This window comes from Somniosus microcephalus, unplaced genomic scaffold (genome assembly GCF_052327205.1).
Source record: "Somniosus microcephalus isolate GS21.2 unplaced genomic scaffold, FLI_Smic_1.0 unresolved_chr4, whole genome shotgun sequence".
In the NCBI taxonomy this organism is placed as follows: Eukaryota; Metazoa; Chordata; class Chondrichthyes; order Squaliformes; family Somniosidae; genus Somniosus; species Somniosus microcephalus.
This window is the reverse complement of record NW_028225182.1, coordinates 12936089-12952293: the sequence shown is the minus strand read 5'-3', so window position 1 is coordinate 12952293 and position 16205 is coordinate 12936089. Positions and strand designations below refer to the sequence as shown.

Genomic DNA, 16205 nt, shown 5'->3' with positions numbered 1-16205 from the left:
GACATATGAGGAGAGGTTGAGTAGATTGGGACTCTACTCATTGGAGTTCAGAAGAATGAGAGGCGATCTTATTGAAACATATAAGATTGTGAAGGGGTTGGATCGGGTGGATGCGGGGAGGATGTTCCCGATGATGGGCGAAACTAGAACTAGGGGGCATAGTCTTAGAATAAGGGGTTGCTCTTTCAAAACTGAGATGAGGAGGAACTACTTCAGTCAGAGGGTGGTAGGTCCATGGAATATGCTGCCCCAAAAAGCTGTAGAAGCTACATCATTACATAAATTTAAAACAGAAATAGACAGTTTCCTAGAAGTAAAGGGAATTAAGGGTTACGGGGAGCGGGCAGGAATTTGGACATGAGTCTAGGTTCGGATCGGTCATGGCCCTGTGGGTAGCGGAGCGGGCCCAGGGGCCGTGTAGCCTGATCCTGCTCCTATTTCGTGTGTCTAATTCTGTTAGATTCAGGAGATGGTTCTGTGATTGTAGATTGGCAGTTAGGATCAGATCAGCCATGATCTTATTGAATGGCGGAGCAGGCTCGAGGGGCCGATTGGCCTACTCCTGCTCCTATTTCTTTTGTTCTTATGTTCTTATGTTCACTGAACCGTGCTCTCTAAGAGATACTTTATCCAGAAGTCACTGATCCCAATAAGCATTTATCATTCTGGAGGTTGCACCTAAATCAATCTTATGCAGAGCCGCTGGTGATCTCGGAGACTCATCAGAATGTGTTATGCTACAGACAGAGGCTGTTACACAGGAACATTTTACCAATAAATACTGGACATGTAAGCTGGCAATTCTAATAAACCCTGGAAAGCAAAATATATAGGCTGTTGATCCCAGTAAATCCCGACAAACCCAATAATATAGCTGGTAATCCAAGTGAACCCAAATAAACCCAGATATCTTGGCTGGAGTTTACAGTAAATTACGATTAATCCATATATATATATAGGCAGTTGTTCGCAATGAGCCCTCATAATCACAGATATATTGTCTGTCGATTCTAGTAATCTGTCATAAACCCAGAAATATAAGCAGGCGATCCCGAATAAACCTGTTTGGAGCACAGGAGCATAGCAACAGTAGTAGTAGCCATTCAGCCCCTCGAGCCATTCAAGGGGATCACGGCTGATCTATTGCCTAACTCCATTCACCTGGCTTTGCCCCATATCCCTTGATAACTTTGGGTAACTGAAATCTAATAATATCAGATTTTAAATTAACAATTGACCCCACATCAAATGTTTTTTGTGGAAGAGAGCTTTATGAGATATTGTATTGAGTGTTTTGCTGAGGTAACAGAGAGGTTGGGTGAGGGCAGTGCATTTGCTATTGTGTATATGGACAATACAAATCTTTTGATAAAGCTCCATATATTAGGCATGTGAGACAATTTGAAGCCCATGCAATAAAAGGGGAAGTAGCATCATGTATATAAAGGCGGCGAAGGGATAGAAAGCAGCGAGTTGTGGTGAATGGCTGTTATTGCGTAATGTATAGAGGTGAAAATTGGTGTTCCCTCGGGTTAACTACTCGGGCCACTGCTGTGCTTGGCATACATTAACGTCATGGACATGGGGGTATAGGCCCAATTTTGAAAATTGCAGAGGATACGAAATATGTAAGAGTGAAGAAGATAGTAAGAGACTTCAATTCGTGGTGATTGAAGGTCAATCATCACAGCCCAGGACATCGCTGCAGGATATCCTCATGGTAGTGCCCTAGGCCCAACCATCTTCAGCTGCTTCATCAATGACCCTCCCTTCAAGATAATGTCAGAAATGGGGATGTTTGATGATAACTGCACAGTGTTCAGCGCAATTCACAACTTCTCAGATAAGAAGAAAGCAGTCCAAGCCCGCATGCAACATGACCTGGATGGCATTCAGGATTGGGCTGATATGTGGCAGGTAACATTCGTGCCACAGAAGTGCCAGGCAATTACTACCTCCAACAACCGAGAGTCTAACCACCGTCCCGTGATATTTACCAGTATTACCATCGCCGAATCTCCTACCATCAGCATCCTGGGGGTCACCATTGACCAGAAACTTAACTGTACCAGCCACATAAATACTGTGGCAACAACAGCAGGTCAGAGGGTCGGTATTCTGCGGCGTGTGTCGCACCTCCTGACTCCCCAAAGACTTTCCACCATCTACAAGGGACAAACAAGGAGTGTGATGGAATACTCTCCACTTGCCGGGATGAGAGCAGCACAAACAACACGCAAGAATCTCGACACCATCCAGGACAAAGCAGCTCGTTTATTGGCACCCTATTCACCATCTTAAACATTCACTCCCTCCGCTACCAGTGCATGGTGGCTGCAGTGTGTACCATCTATAAGATGCTTTGCAGCAACCGCTAAGGCTTCTTCGGCAGCACCTCCCAAACCCGCGACCTATTCCACCTAGAAGGACAAGGGCAGCAGGTGCATGGGAACAGCACCACCTCCAAGTTCCCCTACAAGTCACACACCGTCCTGCATCGTCGCTGTGTTAATATCCTGGAACTCCATCCCTAACAGCACAATGGGACTACCTTCACATCACGGACTGCAGCGGTTGAAGAAGGTGGCTTGCCACCACCTTCCCAAAGGTAATTAGGAATGGAAAATAAATGCTGGTCTTTCCAGCGACGCCCACAGCCCATGAAAGAATTTTTAAAAATGATGACATAGACAGGCTGTTGTAATGGGCGGACACATTTAGATGAAATTCAATGCTGAAAATTGTGAGTTGATATGATTACAAGCTAAATTGAATAATTTTAGAAGGGTTAACGGACAGATATCACTGGGGGAGTTTGTGAACAATTCGTTGAAGATGGCAGAACAGCTTTAGAACGCTGTTAATAAACCATGTGTGATCCTTGTTTATATAAAAAGAAACATGAAGTCCAAACGGCATGAAGTTGTGGATAACCATAATATAATATACTAGTTGGGCTGCAGCTGGAGTATTGAGTCCTATTCTGGGCGCCGCGCTTTCAGAAGGACATGAAGGATTTGAAGAGAGCACAGAAGAGATTTACTTCATTGGTTCCAGTAATAAACGATTGCCGTTACGTGGATAGACCAGAGAAGCTGGAGCTGTTCTCCTTAGAGCATAGACGGCTAAGAGGAAATTTGACAGAGGGTTTTAAAATCAAGAAAACGATTAGATACATTAAATAAACAGAAAAGATGGATGAATACAAAAGACAAAGCTGAAGTGTCTGTAACCATCCTGAGAGAAGCCAGACTTCATTCAATTCGATTAATTCCAAGCGATATTAAGAAACAGCTGAGCTGATTAGTTACAGCAAATGCAATGAGCTTCGACAACACTCCGGCTGCAGCACTCAAAGCGTGTGCTCCAGAACTAGCCACGCCTCGGGGAAGCGGTTGTGTTAAGAGATTGAGTAAACTAGGCCTGTAATCTCTTGAATTCGGAAGAATGAGAGGGGATCTCATGAAGTATGCAAAATTATTACACGGTTTGATCGGTTGGATGCTGGGAGAATGATTCCCTTTGCTGGGGAGTCTAGAACCAGCGGACACAGCCTCAGGATAAAGGTTAGGCCATTCAGGACTGAGAGAAGAGATTTCTTCACACAGAAAGTGGTGAATCTTTGGAATTCTCTTCCCCAGAGTGCTGTGGAGGCTCAGTTATTGGGTATATTCAAAACAGAAGTGGGTAGATTTCTGACTGGTAAGGGCATCAAGGGATATGGCGATAGGGCCGGTGAGTGGAATTGAGGCAGGAGATCAGCCATGATCTCATTGAATCCCCTGCACTGCTTAAAAATCTGTTCCATTACCTTTTTTTTTATAGTTCTGACGAAAGGTTATCGACCTGAAACGTTACCTCTGTTTCTCTCTTCGCAGATGCTGCCTGACCTGCTGAGTATCTCCAGCATTTTCTGTTTCAATTCATATTTCCAGCATCTGCAGTATTTTCTCAGTTCGCATTTCTTTCATTGTGCAAAACAAGGATATCGCTTAATTAATGACGCTTTGAAAGCAACATAAAAGTTTAACAAAATAACTACCGCCCAACGTGGGGCTCGAACCCACGACCCTGAGATTAAGAGTCTCATGCTCTACCGACTGAGCTAGCCGGGCCTGTTGCAGCAACATTGCCTTGTCGCTGATTGCAGTCAGGAACCTTGTGGCTCCGGCCCGGTCACAACAGCATGTCTGAGCCGCGTTTCTGCAAACTACGAAACAAGTTCTCCAGAAGCCCAAGGCGTATAAGGAACTCGAGCAGCAAAATCCCTTTCATTAACCACAGGGGTTCAGGCAAATTTCTGATCACAAATCGCTTTAGTCCTTGTCAATATCGCTTGTCTATTTCCCGGAGATTCCCGATTCTGTCTGTCTCTCTGGCTCTGTTTATTTTGTCTGTGGCCACCTGCGGGTAGATTTTGAACGAATTACCTGTGTTTGTGTCTGCTTGTTACTTTAAACAAATGAGGGCATCAGGCGCTTCTGTGCATGACACTGAGGAATCAGGAGAAGGCAGGAGGAATGAAACAGTGTTTGTGGAACGAGTATATATACAAACTACGAACATCCGTGGTTATGTTGTGGACCTCATGGTGCAACGGTAGCGCATACTGACTCCAGATCAGAAAGTCTGCGTGCTCAAATCTAATCGATCTCCCAACTGAGCTATTTCAGCGTTGTATGGTGGCAATTCAAACAGCCCCAAAACGCACTGTTTCCTCACCGGGAATCGAACCCGGGCCGCGGCGGTAAAAGTGCCTGGAATCCTAACCACTAGACTACCAGAAAAGCTGCAGCAAGTCTCCTGCCAGCAAGCACAGCAATGCAGTGCTTCCTGCCTGCTCCTTTGCAATTCAGATCCATTCGCGCCAGGCAAACTGTTCGGACAAAATGATATTTTTAACATGAGAACACAAAAGACGTGTTGGCGAAAGCACGGCACCAAGTGCGGGTAGGCATCCACTTGAAATCGATTTCCTTCAGTGGTTTTCTCTGGATGTTGTCTCTCCCGGTGCCGGCGAACATTTCATTGATGCATTTGTCCTGAACTGAAGCCTTTTGCCCATCTCGCGGGGTCAGAGCTGCTCTGTCTGTCTATTACCTGCCTGTTACCCTTATCGGGAACAGGCCGCCTTTTCAACGTTCAACAGCAAACCCAGAAAGACAAATAAACAGAAAGATGTGTCTCTCAGCCCCGGTGGCAAAGGTGCAATGGATGTTAATCCAAATAAATCCCCCGTGAGTCTGTGTGCATTGGCTTCCTTATAAAGTTTGTATTTGAAATGTGCGGGAAAAGTGTAAAATTATGAAAACATCCTGATGGCCAGTACGGGGATCAAACTCGCGACCTTGTCGTTATTAACACCAGGCTTTCACCAACTGGGCTAACCGGCCACAATGCTCTTGTTGGCCAGGCTCGCACCCAGGCTGCGAGATTGTCTTTCAGCCTCACACTGGGTGACCGAGTTACTACACAATCATTGAACACACCACATCGGTTAAACATTGTTAACTGTTCGTATATACAACTGGGCAGAGTGTAAATCGAAACTAACAGAAAGACAGCTCTATGGTCTAACAAACCTCATTCTAAAATTTATTATCGCACCAGAGCCCCTCCCACAAACACTGCTCCGGTATAAGAGCAGACGGCGGGACCCCGACTGGATTCGCACCTGCAGCGGACGGTTGGAGCCGGATCCAGCATGTCCGATGTGGTTTCACTCCCATTCGTTTGGGAAACGCGGCATCAGGAGCGTAAAATGTCTCCTCATTCACTCCTCTTGTAGTGAAGGAGACAGAAAGTAACTAAAACCTACCGAAACCCGGGACCTTTAGATCTTCAGTCTAACGCTCTCCCAACTGAGCTATTTCGGCTTCACATCAAAAGCAGTATACTGTTGTTCTTTTGGAGGTTTTTCTATCCCCGGGTGGAATTGCCCCTCTCGCTCATTCCTCACTTCGGGCAATGTGACCCGACCAGATCTCGGAGCTCAGGTTGTGTTAATGTAAAGCTGCAGTGTTGATAAAGATACAATGCTGACACAGCACGGGGGACCTCACTGTGTTGGACACAGCGTGAAATGCAATGACATGTTCAAATAAAGTTACAGAGCACAACACATGTGTAAAATTCCCTGTTCTTTTCTCCACACTGATGGGTTGTGAAGAGAGAGACGGGCCGAAGTCTCACTGAGACGCACTGATCACGAGCCAAATCAAGTTCAATCTTCAGGTATGGTGCTGAGCCCGACACAGAAGTGAAAATGCCCGTGGTTCTTAGTTCCTCACGGAGTGGGCTACTGAGCAATACAGGAAGGGCTAATGAACATCTTAATGCTCAAGTTATCACGGGCCCCGGACTCTCTGATTACAGGCTTGCACACGTTTGTATGTTTCAAAATTTGCATTTTTCACACTGGCAATGAATTAATCGATAGCCGTGCCTGTGATAAGCTAAGTTTGTTGGGAGGTGCAGTGGGCAAGAAGATACACGGAAGACTGATGAAAACCGTGACTGCCCTGACACTGTGAGCTGCAGTTAAATGTTGGCAACATTTAAAGTCAGCCGGTCTAAATTTGACAGAAATCAATTCCTGCTGACTTTGAAACAGCACGCATTTTACAGAAATCAGGGATGTATATTTTGTATCGCTGTATGAAGAGTGATGTTGAGCAGCGGTGTGGAAAGTTGAATCAGGGGCGGAGCATTGCTCTGTAAGGGTGCGTTGCATGGTGGCAATTCAAACAGCCCCAAAACGCACTGTTCCCTGACCGGGAATCGAACCCAGGCCACAGCGGTGAAAGCGCCGAATCCTAACCACTAGACCACCAGGGAAGCTGCTGCCAGCCTCCTGGCAGCAAGCACATCAACGCAGCTTTTCATGCCTGCTCCTTTGCAATTCAGATCCTTTCGCGCCAGGCAAACTGTTCGGACAAAATTATATTTTTTACATGAGAACACAACAGACGTGTTCGCGAAAGCTCGGCACCAAGTGCGGGTAGGCATCCACTTGAAATCGATTCCCTCCTGTGTTTTTCTCTGGATGTTGTCTCTCTCGGTGCGGGGCGAACAAATCATTGATGCATTTGTACTTCATTGGTTCCAGTGATGAACGATTGCCGTTACGTGGATAGACCAGAGAAGTTGGAGCTGTTCTCCTTAGAGCATAGACGGCTAAGAGGAAATTTGACAGAGGGTTTTAAAATCAAGAAAACGATTAGATAGAGTAAATAAACAGAAAAGATGGATGAATACAAAAGACAAAGCTGAAGTGTCTGTAACCATCCTGAGAGAAGCCAGACTTCATTCAATTCGATTAATTCCAAGCGATATTAAGAAACAGCTGAGCTGATTAGTTACAGCAAATGCAATGAGCTCCGACAACACTCCGTCTGCAGCACTAAAAGCGTGTGCTCCAGAACTAGCCACGCCTCGGGGAAGCGGTTGTGTTAAGAGATTGAGTAAACTAGGCCTGTAATCTCTTGAATTCGGAAGAATGAGAGGGGATCTCATGAAGCATGCAAAATTATTACACGGTTTGATCGGTTGGATGCTGGGAGAATGATTCCCTTGGCTGGGGAGTCTAGAACCAGCGGACACAGCCTCAGGATAAAGGTTAGGCCATTCAGGACTGAGAGAAGACATTTCTTCACACAGAAAGTGGTGAATCTTTGGAATTCTCTTCCCCAGAGTGCTGTGGAGGCTCAGTTATTGGGTATATTCAAAACAGAAGTGGGTAGATTTCTGACTGGTCAGGGCATCAAGGGATATGGCGATAGGGCCGGTGAGTGGAATTGAGGCAGGAGATCAGCCATGATCTCATTGAATCCCCTGCACTGCTTAAAAATCTGTTCCATTACCTTTTTTTTTATAGTTCTGACGAAAGGTTATCGACCTGAAACGTTACCTCTGTTTCTCTCTTCGCAGATGCTGCCTGACCTGCTGAGTATCTCCAGCATTTTCTGTTTCAATTCATATTTCCAGCATCTGCAGTATTTTCTCAGTTCGCATTTCTTTCATTGTGCAAAACAAGGATATCGCTTAATTAATGACGTTTTGAAAGCAACATAAAAGTTTAACAAAATAACTACCGCCCAACGTGGGGCTCGAACCCACGACCCTGAGATTAAGAGTCTCATGCTCTACCGACTGAGCTAGCCGGGCCTGTTGCAGCGACATTGCCTTGTCGCTGATTGCAGTCAGGAACCTTGTGGCTCCGGCCCGGTCACAACAGCATTTCTGAGCCGCGTTTCTGCAAACGACGAAACAAGTTCTCCAGAAGCCCAAGGCGTATAAGGAACTCAAGCAGCAAAATCCCTTTCATTAACCACAGGGGTTCAGGCAAATTTCTGATCACAAATCGCTTTAGTCCTTGTCAACATCGCTTGTCTATTTCCCGGAGATTCCCGATTCTGTCTGTCTCTCTGGCTCTGTTTATTGTGTCTGTGGCCACCTGCGGGTAGATTTTGAACGAATTACCTGTGTTTGTGTCTGCTTGTTACTTTAAACAAATGAGGGCATCAGGCGCTTCTGTGCATGACACTGAGGAATCAGGAGAAGGCAGGAGGGATGAAACAGTGTTTGTGGAACGAGTATATATACAAACATCCGTGGTTATGTTGTGGACCTTATGGTGCAACGGTAGCGCATCTGACTCCAGATCAGAAAATCTGCGTGTTCAAATCTAATCGATCTCCCAACTGAGCTATTTCAGTGTTGTATGGTGGCAATTCAAACAGCCCCAAAACGCACTGTTTTCTCACCGGGAATCGAACCCGGGCCGCGGCGGTAAAAGTGCCTGGAATCCTAACCACTAGACTACCAGAAAAGCTGCAGCAAGTCTCCTGCCAGCAAGCACAGCAATGCAGTGTTTCCTGCTTGCTCCTTTGCAATTCAGATCCTTTCGCGCCAGGCAAACTGTTCGGACAAAATGATATTTTTAACATGAGAACACAAAAGACGTGTTCGCGAAAGCACGGCACCAAGTGCGGGTAGGCATCCACTTGAAATCGATTTCCTTCAGTGGTTTTCTCTGGATGTTGTCTCTTTCGGTGCCGGCGAACATTTCATTGATGCATTTGTCCTGAACTGAAGCCTTTTGCCCATCTCGCGGGGTCAGAGCTGCTCTGTCTGTCTATTACCTGCCTGTTAACCTTATCGGGAACAGGCCACCTGTTCAACGTTCAACAGCAAACCCAGAAAGACAAATAAACAGAAAGATGTGTCTCTCAGCCCCGGTGGCAAAGGTGCAATGGATGTTAATCCAAATAAATCCCCCGTGAGTCTGTGTGCATTGGCTTCCTTATAAAGTTTGTATTTGAAATGTGCGGGAAAAGTGTAAAATTATGAAAACATCCTGATGGCCAGTACGGGGATCAAACTCGCGACCTTGTCGTTATTAACACCAGGCTTTCACCAACTGGGCTAACCGGCCACAATGCTCTTGTTGACCAGGTTCGAACCCAGGCTGCGAGATTGTCTTTCAGCCTCACACTGGGTGACCGAGTTACTGCACAATCATTGAACACACCACATCGGTTAAACATTGTTAACTGTTCGTATATACAACTGGGCAGAGTGTAAATCGAAACTAACGGAAAGACAGCTCTATGGTCTAACAAACCTCATTCTAAAATTTATTATCGCACCACAGCCCCTCCCACAAACACTGCTCCGGTATAAGAGCAGACGGCGGGACCCCGACTGGATTCGCACCTGCAGCGGACGGTTGGAGCCGGATCCAGCATGTCCGATGTGGTTTCACTCCCATTCGTTTGGGAAGCGCGGCATCAGGAGCGTAAAATTTCTCCTCATTCACTCCTCTTGTAGTGAAGGAGACAGAAAGTAACTAAAACCTACCGAAACCCGGGACCTTTAGATCTTCAGTCTAACGCTCTCCCAACTGAGCTATTTCGGCTTCACATCAAAAGCAGTATACTGTTGTTCTTTTGGAGGTTTTTCTATCCCCTGGTGGAATTGCCCCTCTCGCTCATTCCTCACTTCGGGCAATGTGACCCGACCAGATCTCGGAGCTCAGGTTGTGTTAATGTAAAGCTGCAGTGTTGATAAAGATACAATGCTGACACAGCACGGGGGACCTCACTGTGTTGGACACAGCGTGAAATGCAATGACATGTTCAAATAAAGTTACAGAGCACAACACATGTGTAAAATTCCCTGTTCTTTTCTCCACACTGATGGGTTGTGAAGGGAGAGACGGGCCGAAGTCTCACTGAGCCGCACTGATCACGAGCCAAATCAAGTTCAATCTTCAGGTATGGTGCTGAGCCCGACACAGAAGTGAAAATGCCCGTGGTTGTGGGTTGAGTAATGATAATAGAAACAAATATGAAGTGTCTCACAGACTTCAATGATTACTTAATACCGTTGGTTGACTAAAAGCTATCAATCGCAGGTTAAAATGAGCATTTCATGATGCATCTTTGAAAGAGCTATCCAATCAGTCCCACTCCGCTGCTCTTCCCCCATAGCCCTGCTGACACTCCTGCCAGCGGAAACTGTTTCCCCCATAATTTTGATCACCTCTATTAAATCTCCCCTGACCAGTGATTAATGGAGCTCAACGCGGGCAAGTATCAGATCATCCAATTGGGGCCGAGCAAAGATCAGTCAGTGTGTGGTCTGAAAACATCATGTGAGAGAATAGTTTTTTTCTGTGAAGTATCCGGTCTCGTTAAATTTTACAAACGTTTCCCCAGATCGCTGCTCTCTCAAGCAATGAACATTTTAAACCATTCTCCTAAAATGCAATGTATTAAATGAGATATGGGTTAACAGTTCAGGAGATGCAAAGAGCAAAATAAATGAATGAGGTTTCGACTGTCCCTCAGTAACCATATTATTATGGCTTTCATTCTGCAAAATAAAGTTACCGGTTAATTAATGGTGATTAAAGCAGTTCTTATTTATTCACATTAGATGCATGTAATTAATTTAATAAAATTACATCGCATTCATGAATAACAAACGGTGATGTCAAAATTTCTTCCCTAACCGTGAATCGAACCCAGCCTACAACACTGATAGGAATAAATTATTGAATCATTTAATGGTGCCTCGAAAAATATCACACTAATAAATTAAAATCACTGCTTTAATGTGTTTCGGTGTTGAAGAGGATTGAAAAAAGCCCAGACTGCGCCCGCGGTGCGACAGAGTTCGAACTTACAAAGAAGTTGGTGCTGTGAAGTAACAGCTGGGCGAAAGCTGACACCGATTGAAGGACGAGAAACCGCTCAATATAAAGGATGAGCTCACAAACGTTAATTTCTGTATTCTGTGTAAAAGGACTCCCAAATTCTTGAATATACTCAATGACTGAGCATCCACTGCCCTCTGAGGTTGAGAATTGCAAAGATTCACAAGCCTCTGAGTGAAGAAATGTCTCCTCATCTGAGTCTCAAATGGCCGGCCCCTTATCCTGAGACTCTGCCTCCTAGTTCGAGACTCTCCAGCCAGGGGAAACAACCTCTCATCTTCTACCGTTTCATGCCCTCCAAGAAAATAGTACCTTTCAATGACAACACATCTCGTACTTCTGAACTCCAGAGATTATAGGCCCAATCTACTCAATCTCTCCTCATAGGACAATCTAATCATCATTGAAAACAATCAGGTTTGATTCCCAGTCAGGGATTTCAGTTCTGACAAAGACAATTGAAGTCTGTGAGAATCTTATTAATTGTATTAAAACGAACAAAAATGTGTGTTGCACACTGAAGGAAATTGTAACATGTTTGCTGGGTGACAGTCAAACTTAAATAACTTTCTTCATAGATTCATAGATTTATTGCCAAAGGCGACTGTTTTATCCGGCGTTTCCGTAGTGTAGTGGTTATCACGTTCGCCTAACACGCGAAAGGTCCCCGGTTCGAAACCGGGCGGAAACATTTTGTAAATCATGTTCATTTAAATCGTAGAAAAATGGATCAATTCGCATTTGTTATGCAATGTAACAAAGTCCTGTTACATTTGTGTTATTCTGTACAGTTGTACACACACACAGAACACTACGGTTTCGCTCGCTCACTTCCGTTTCCAGCCCTGACCGTGCAGACAGCCCCTCTCAAAGTTGCACATTCCGGCTGCTTTCAGTTGAATTGTGAAAGATTATTCAAGGATCCTGCAGCTTTACCTCGGTTCACAACAGCAGATCTAAGCCCCGTTTCTGCAAACTACAAACCATGTTTTCCAGAATTCCAAGGTGTATACGGAACTCAACCATTAAAATTCCCTTCATTAACCACAGGGGTTCAGGCAATTTTCTATGATTCTATAAAAAGTTATTGAAGTTTGACTGTCATCCGGTATACATGTTAGCAATTCCTGCAGTGTGCAACAAAATGTTGTGGGTTGATTAATGATAATAGAAACAATTATGAAGTGTCTCACAGACTTCAATGATCCCTTAATACCGTTGGTTAACTAAAATCTATCAATTGCAGGTTAAAATGAGGAATTCATATTGCATCTTTGAAAGAGCTATCCAATCAGTCCCACTCCGCTGCTCTTCCCCCATAGCCCTGCTGAAACTCCTGCCAGTGGAAACGGTTTCCCCCTTAATTTTGATCACCTCTATTAAATCTCCCCTGACCAGTGATTAATGGAGCTCAACGCGGGCAAGTGTCAGATCATCCACTTGGGGCCTAGCAAAGATCAGTCAGTGTGTGGTCTGAAAACATCATGTGAGAGAATCGGTTTTTTCTGTGAAATAGCCGGTCCCGTTAAATTTTACAAATGTTGCCCCAGATCGCTGCTCTCTCAAGCAATGAACATTTTAAACCATTCTCCTGAAATGCAATGTGTTAAATGAGATATGGGTTAACAGTTCAGGAAATGCAAAGAGCAAAATAAATGTATGAAGTTTCGACTGTCCCTCAGTAACCATATTATTATGTCTTTCATTCCGCAAAATAAAGTTACCGGTTAATTAATGGTGATTAAAGCAGTTCTTATTTATTCACATTAGATGCATGTAATTAATTTAATAAAATTACATCGCATTCATGAATAAGAAACGGTGATATCAAAATTTCTTCCCTAACCGTGAATCGAACCCAGCCTGCAACACTGATAGGAATAAATTATTGAATTATTTAATGGTGCCTCGAAAAATATCACACTACTAAATTAAAATCACTGCTATAATGTGTTTCGGTGTTGAAGGGGATTGAAAAAAGCCCAGACTGCGCCCGCGGTGAGACAGAATTCGAACTTACAAAGAAGTTGGTGCTGCGAAGTAACCGCCAAGCGAAAGCTGACACCGATTAATGAAGGAGACACCGCTCAATATAAAGGAAGAGCTCACAAACGTTAACTTTCTGTATTCTGTGCAAAAGGACTCTCAAATCCTTGAATATACTCAATGACTGAGCATCCACTGCCCTCTGAGGTTGAGAATTGCAAAGATCACAAGCCTCTGAGTGAAGAAATGTCTCCTCATCTGAGTCTCAAATAGCCGGCCCCTAATCCTCAGACTCTGCCCCCCAGTTCTAGACTCTCCAGCCAGGGGAAACAACCTCTCAGCTTCTACCCTTTCAAGCCCTCCAAGAAAATTATACGTTTCAATGAGAACACCTCTCGTTCTTCTGAACTCCAGAGATTATAGGCCCAATCTGCTCAATCTCTCCTCATAGGACAATCCTATCATCATTGAAAACAATCAGGTCTGATTCCCAGTCAGGGATTTCAGTTCTGACAAAGACCATTGAAGTCTGTGAGAATCTTAATAATTGTATTAAAACCAACAAAAATGTGTGTTGCACACTGAAGGAAATTGTAATATGTTTGCCGGGTGACAGTCAAACTTTAATAACTTTCGTCAGAGATTCATAGATTTATAACAAAAGGCGACTGTTTTATCCGGCGTTTACGTAGTGTAGTGGTTATCACGTTCGCCTAACACGCGAAAAGTCCCCGGTTCGAAACCGGGCGGAAACATTTTGTAAATCATGTTCATTTAAATCGTAGAAAAATGGATCAATTCCCATTTGTTATGCAAAGTAACAAAGTCCTGTTACATTTGTGTTATTCTGTACAGTTATGCACACACACAGAACACTACGGTGTCGCTCGCTCACTTCCGTTTCCAGCCCTGACCGTGCAGACAGCCCCTCTCAAAGCTGCACAATCCGGCTGCTTTCAGTTGAATTGTGAAAGATTATTCAAGGATCCTGCAGCTTTACTTCGGTTCACAACAGCAGATCTAAGCCGCGTTGCTGCAAACAACAAACCATGTTTTCCAGAATTCCAAGGTGTATACGGAACTCAACCATTAAAATTCCCTTCATTAACCTCAGGGGTTCAGGTAATTTTCTTTGATTCTATAACAAGTTATTAAAGTTTGACTGTCATCCGGTATATATGTTAGCAATTCCTGCAGTGTGCAACAAAATGTTGTGGGTTGATTCATGATAATAGAAACAATTATGAAGTGTCTCACAGACTTCAATGATCCCTTAATACCGTTGGTTGACTAAAAGCTATCAATCGCAGGTTAAAATGAGCAATTCATGTTGCATCTTTGAAAGAGCTATCCAATCAGTCCCACTCCGCAGCTCTTCCCCCATAGCCCTGCTGACACTCCTGCCAGTGGAAACTGTTTCCCCCATAATTTTGATCACCTCTATTAAATCTCCCCTGACCAGTGATTAATGGAGTTCAACGCGGGCAAGTATCAGATCATACACTTGGTGCCGAGCAAAGATCGGTCAGTGTGTGGTCTGAAAACATCATGTGAGAGAATAGGTTTTTTTCTGTGAAATAGCCAGTCCCGGTAAATTTTACAAATGTTGCACCAGATCGCTGCTCTCTCAAGCAATGAACATTTTAAACCATTCTCCTAAAATGCAATGTGTAAAATGAGATATGGGTTATCAGTTCAGGAGATGCAAAGTGCAAAATAAATGAATGAAGTTTCCACTGTCTCTCAGTAACCCTATTATCATGCCTTTCATTCTGCAAAATAAAGTTACCGGTTAATTAATGGTGATTAAAGCAGTTCTTATTTATTCACATTAGATGCATGTAATTAATTTAATAAAATTACATCGCATTCATGAATAAGAAACGGTGATATCAAAATTTCTTCCCTAACCGGGAATCGAACCCAGCTCGCAACACTGATAGGAATAAATTATTGAATCGTGCCTCAAAAAATGTCACACTGCTAAATTAAAATCACTGCTATAATGTGTTTCGGTGTTGAAGGGGATTGAAAAAAGCCCAGACTGCGCCCGCGGTGAGACAGAGTTCGAACTTACAAAGAAGTTAGTGCTGCGAAGTAACTGCTGAGCAACAGCTGACACCGATTAAAGGACGAGAAACCGCTCAATATAAAGGAAGAGCTCACAAACGATAATTTCTGTATTCTGTGTAAAAGGACTCTCAAATCCTTGAATATACTCAATGACTGAGCATCCACTGCCCTCTGAGGTTGAGAATTGGAAATATTCACAAGCCTCTGAGTGAAGAAATGTCTCCTCATCTGAGTCTCAAATGGCCGGCCCCTTATTCTGAGACTGCCTCCTAGTTCTAGACACTCCAGCCAGGAGAAACAACCTCTCAGCTTCTACCGTTTCAAGCCCGCCAAGAAAATTGTACCTTTCAATGACAACACATCTCGTACTTCTGAACTCAAGAGATTATAGGCCCAATCTACTCAATCTCTCCTCATAGGACAATCCAATCATCATTGAAAACAATCAGGTTTGATTCCGAGTCAGGGATTTCAGTTCTGACAAAGACAATTGAAGTCTGTGAGAATCTTATTAATTGTATTAAAACCAGCAAAAATGTGTGTTGCACACTGAAGGAAATTGTAACATGTTTGCAGGGTGACAGTCAAACTATAATAACTATCTTCATAGATTCATAGATTTATTGCCAAAGGCGACTATTTTAGCAAGCGTTTCCGTAGTGTAGTGGTTATCACGTTCGCCTAACACGCGAAAAGGTGCCCTGTTCGAAACCGGGCGGAAACATTTTGTAAATCATGTTCATTTACATCGTAGAAAAATGGATCAATTCCCATTTGTTATGCAATGTAACAAAGCCCTGTTACATTTGTGTTATTCTGTGCAGTGCTGCACACACACAGAACACTACGGTGTCGCTCGCTCACTTCCGTTTCCAATCCTGACCGTGCAGACAGCCCCTCTCAAAGCTGCACATTCCGGCTGCTT

The 16205-nt window shown here is 44.0% G+C and overlaps 5 non-coding genes across 5 annotated transcripts; 3 read left to right on the top strand and 2 right to left on the bottom strand.

Annotated features, from left to right (window-relative positions):
- Window positions 1-4042: 4042 nt before the first annotated feature.
- On the bottom strand, window positions 4043-4115 carry trnak-cuu (transfer RNA lysine (anticodon CUU)). The gene has a single exon. It is a non-coding gene; the product is annotated as a tRNA-Lys (tRNA).
- Window positions 4116-8093: 3978 nt separating this feature from the next.
- On the bottom strand, window positions 8094-8166 carry trnak-cuu (transfer RNA lysine (anticodon CUU)). The gene has a single exon. It is a non-coding gene; the product is annotated as a tRNA-Lys (tRNA).
- Window positions 8167-11839: 3673 nt separating this feature from the next.
- On the top strand, window positions 11840-11912 carry trnav-aac (transfer RNA valine (anticodon AAC)). Its single transcript has one exon. It is a non-coding gene; the product is annotated as a tRNA-Val (tRNA).
- Window positions 11913-13889: 1977 nt separating this feature from the next.
- trnav-aac (transfer RNA valine (anticodon AAC)) lies at window positions 13890-13962 on the top strand. Its single transcript has one exon. It is a non-coding gene; the product is annotated as a tRNA-Val (tRNA).
- A 1968-nt stretch (window positions 13963-15930) lies between these two features.
- Window positions 15931-16004, top strand: trnav-aac (transfer RNA valine (anticodon AAC)). The gene has a single exon. It is a non-coding gene; the product is annotated as a tRNA-Val (tRNA).
- The last annotated feature ends 201 nt before the right edge of the window (window positions 16005-16205 follow it).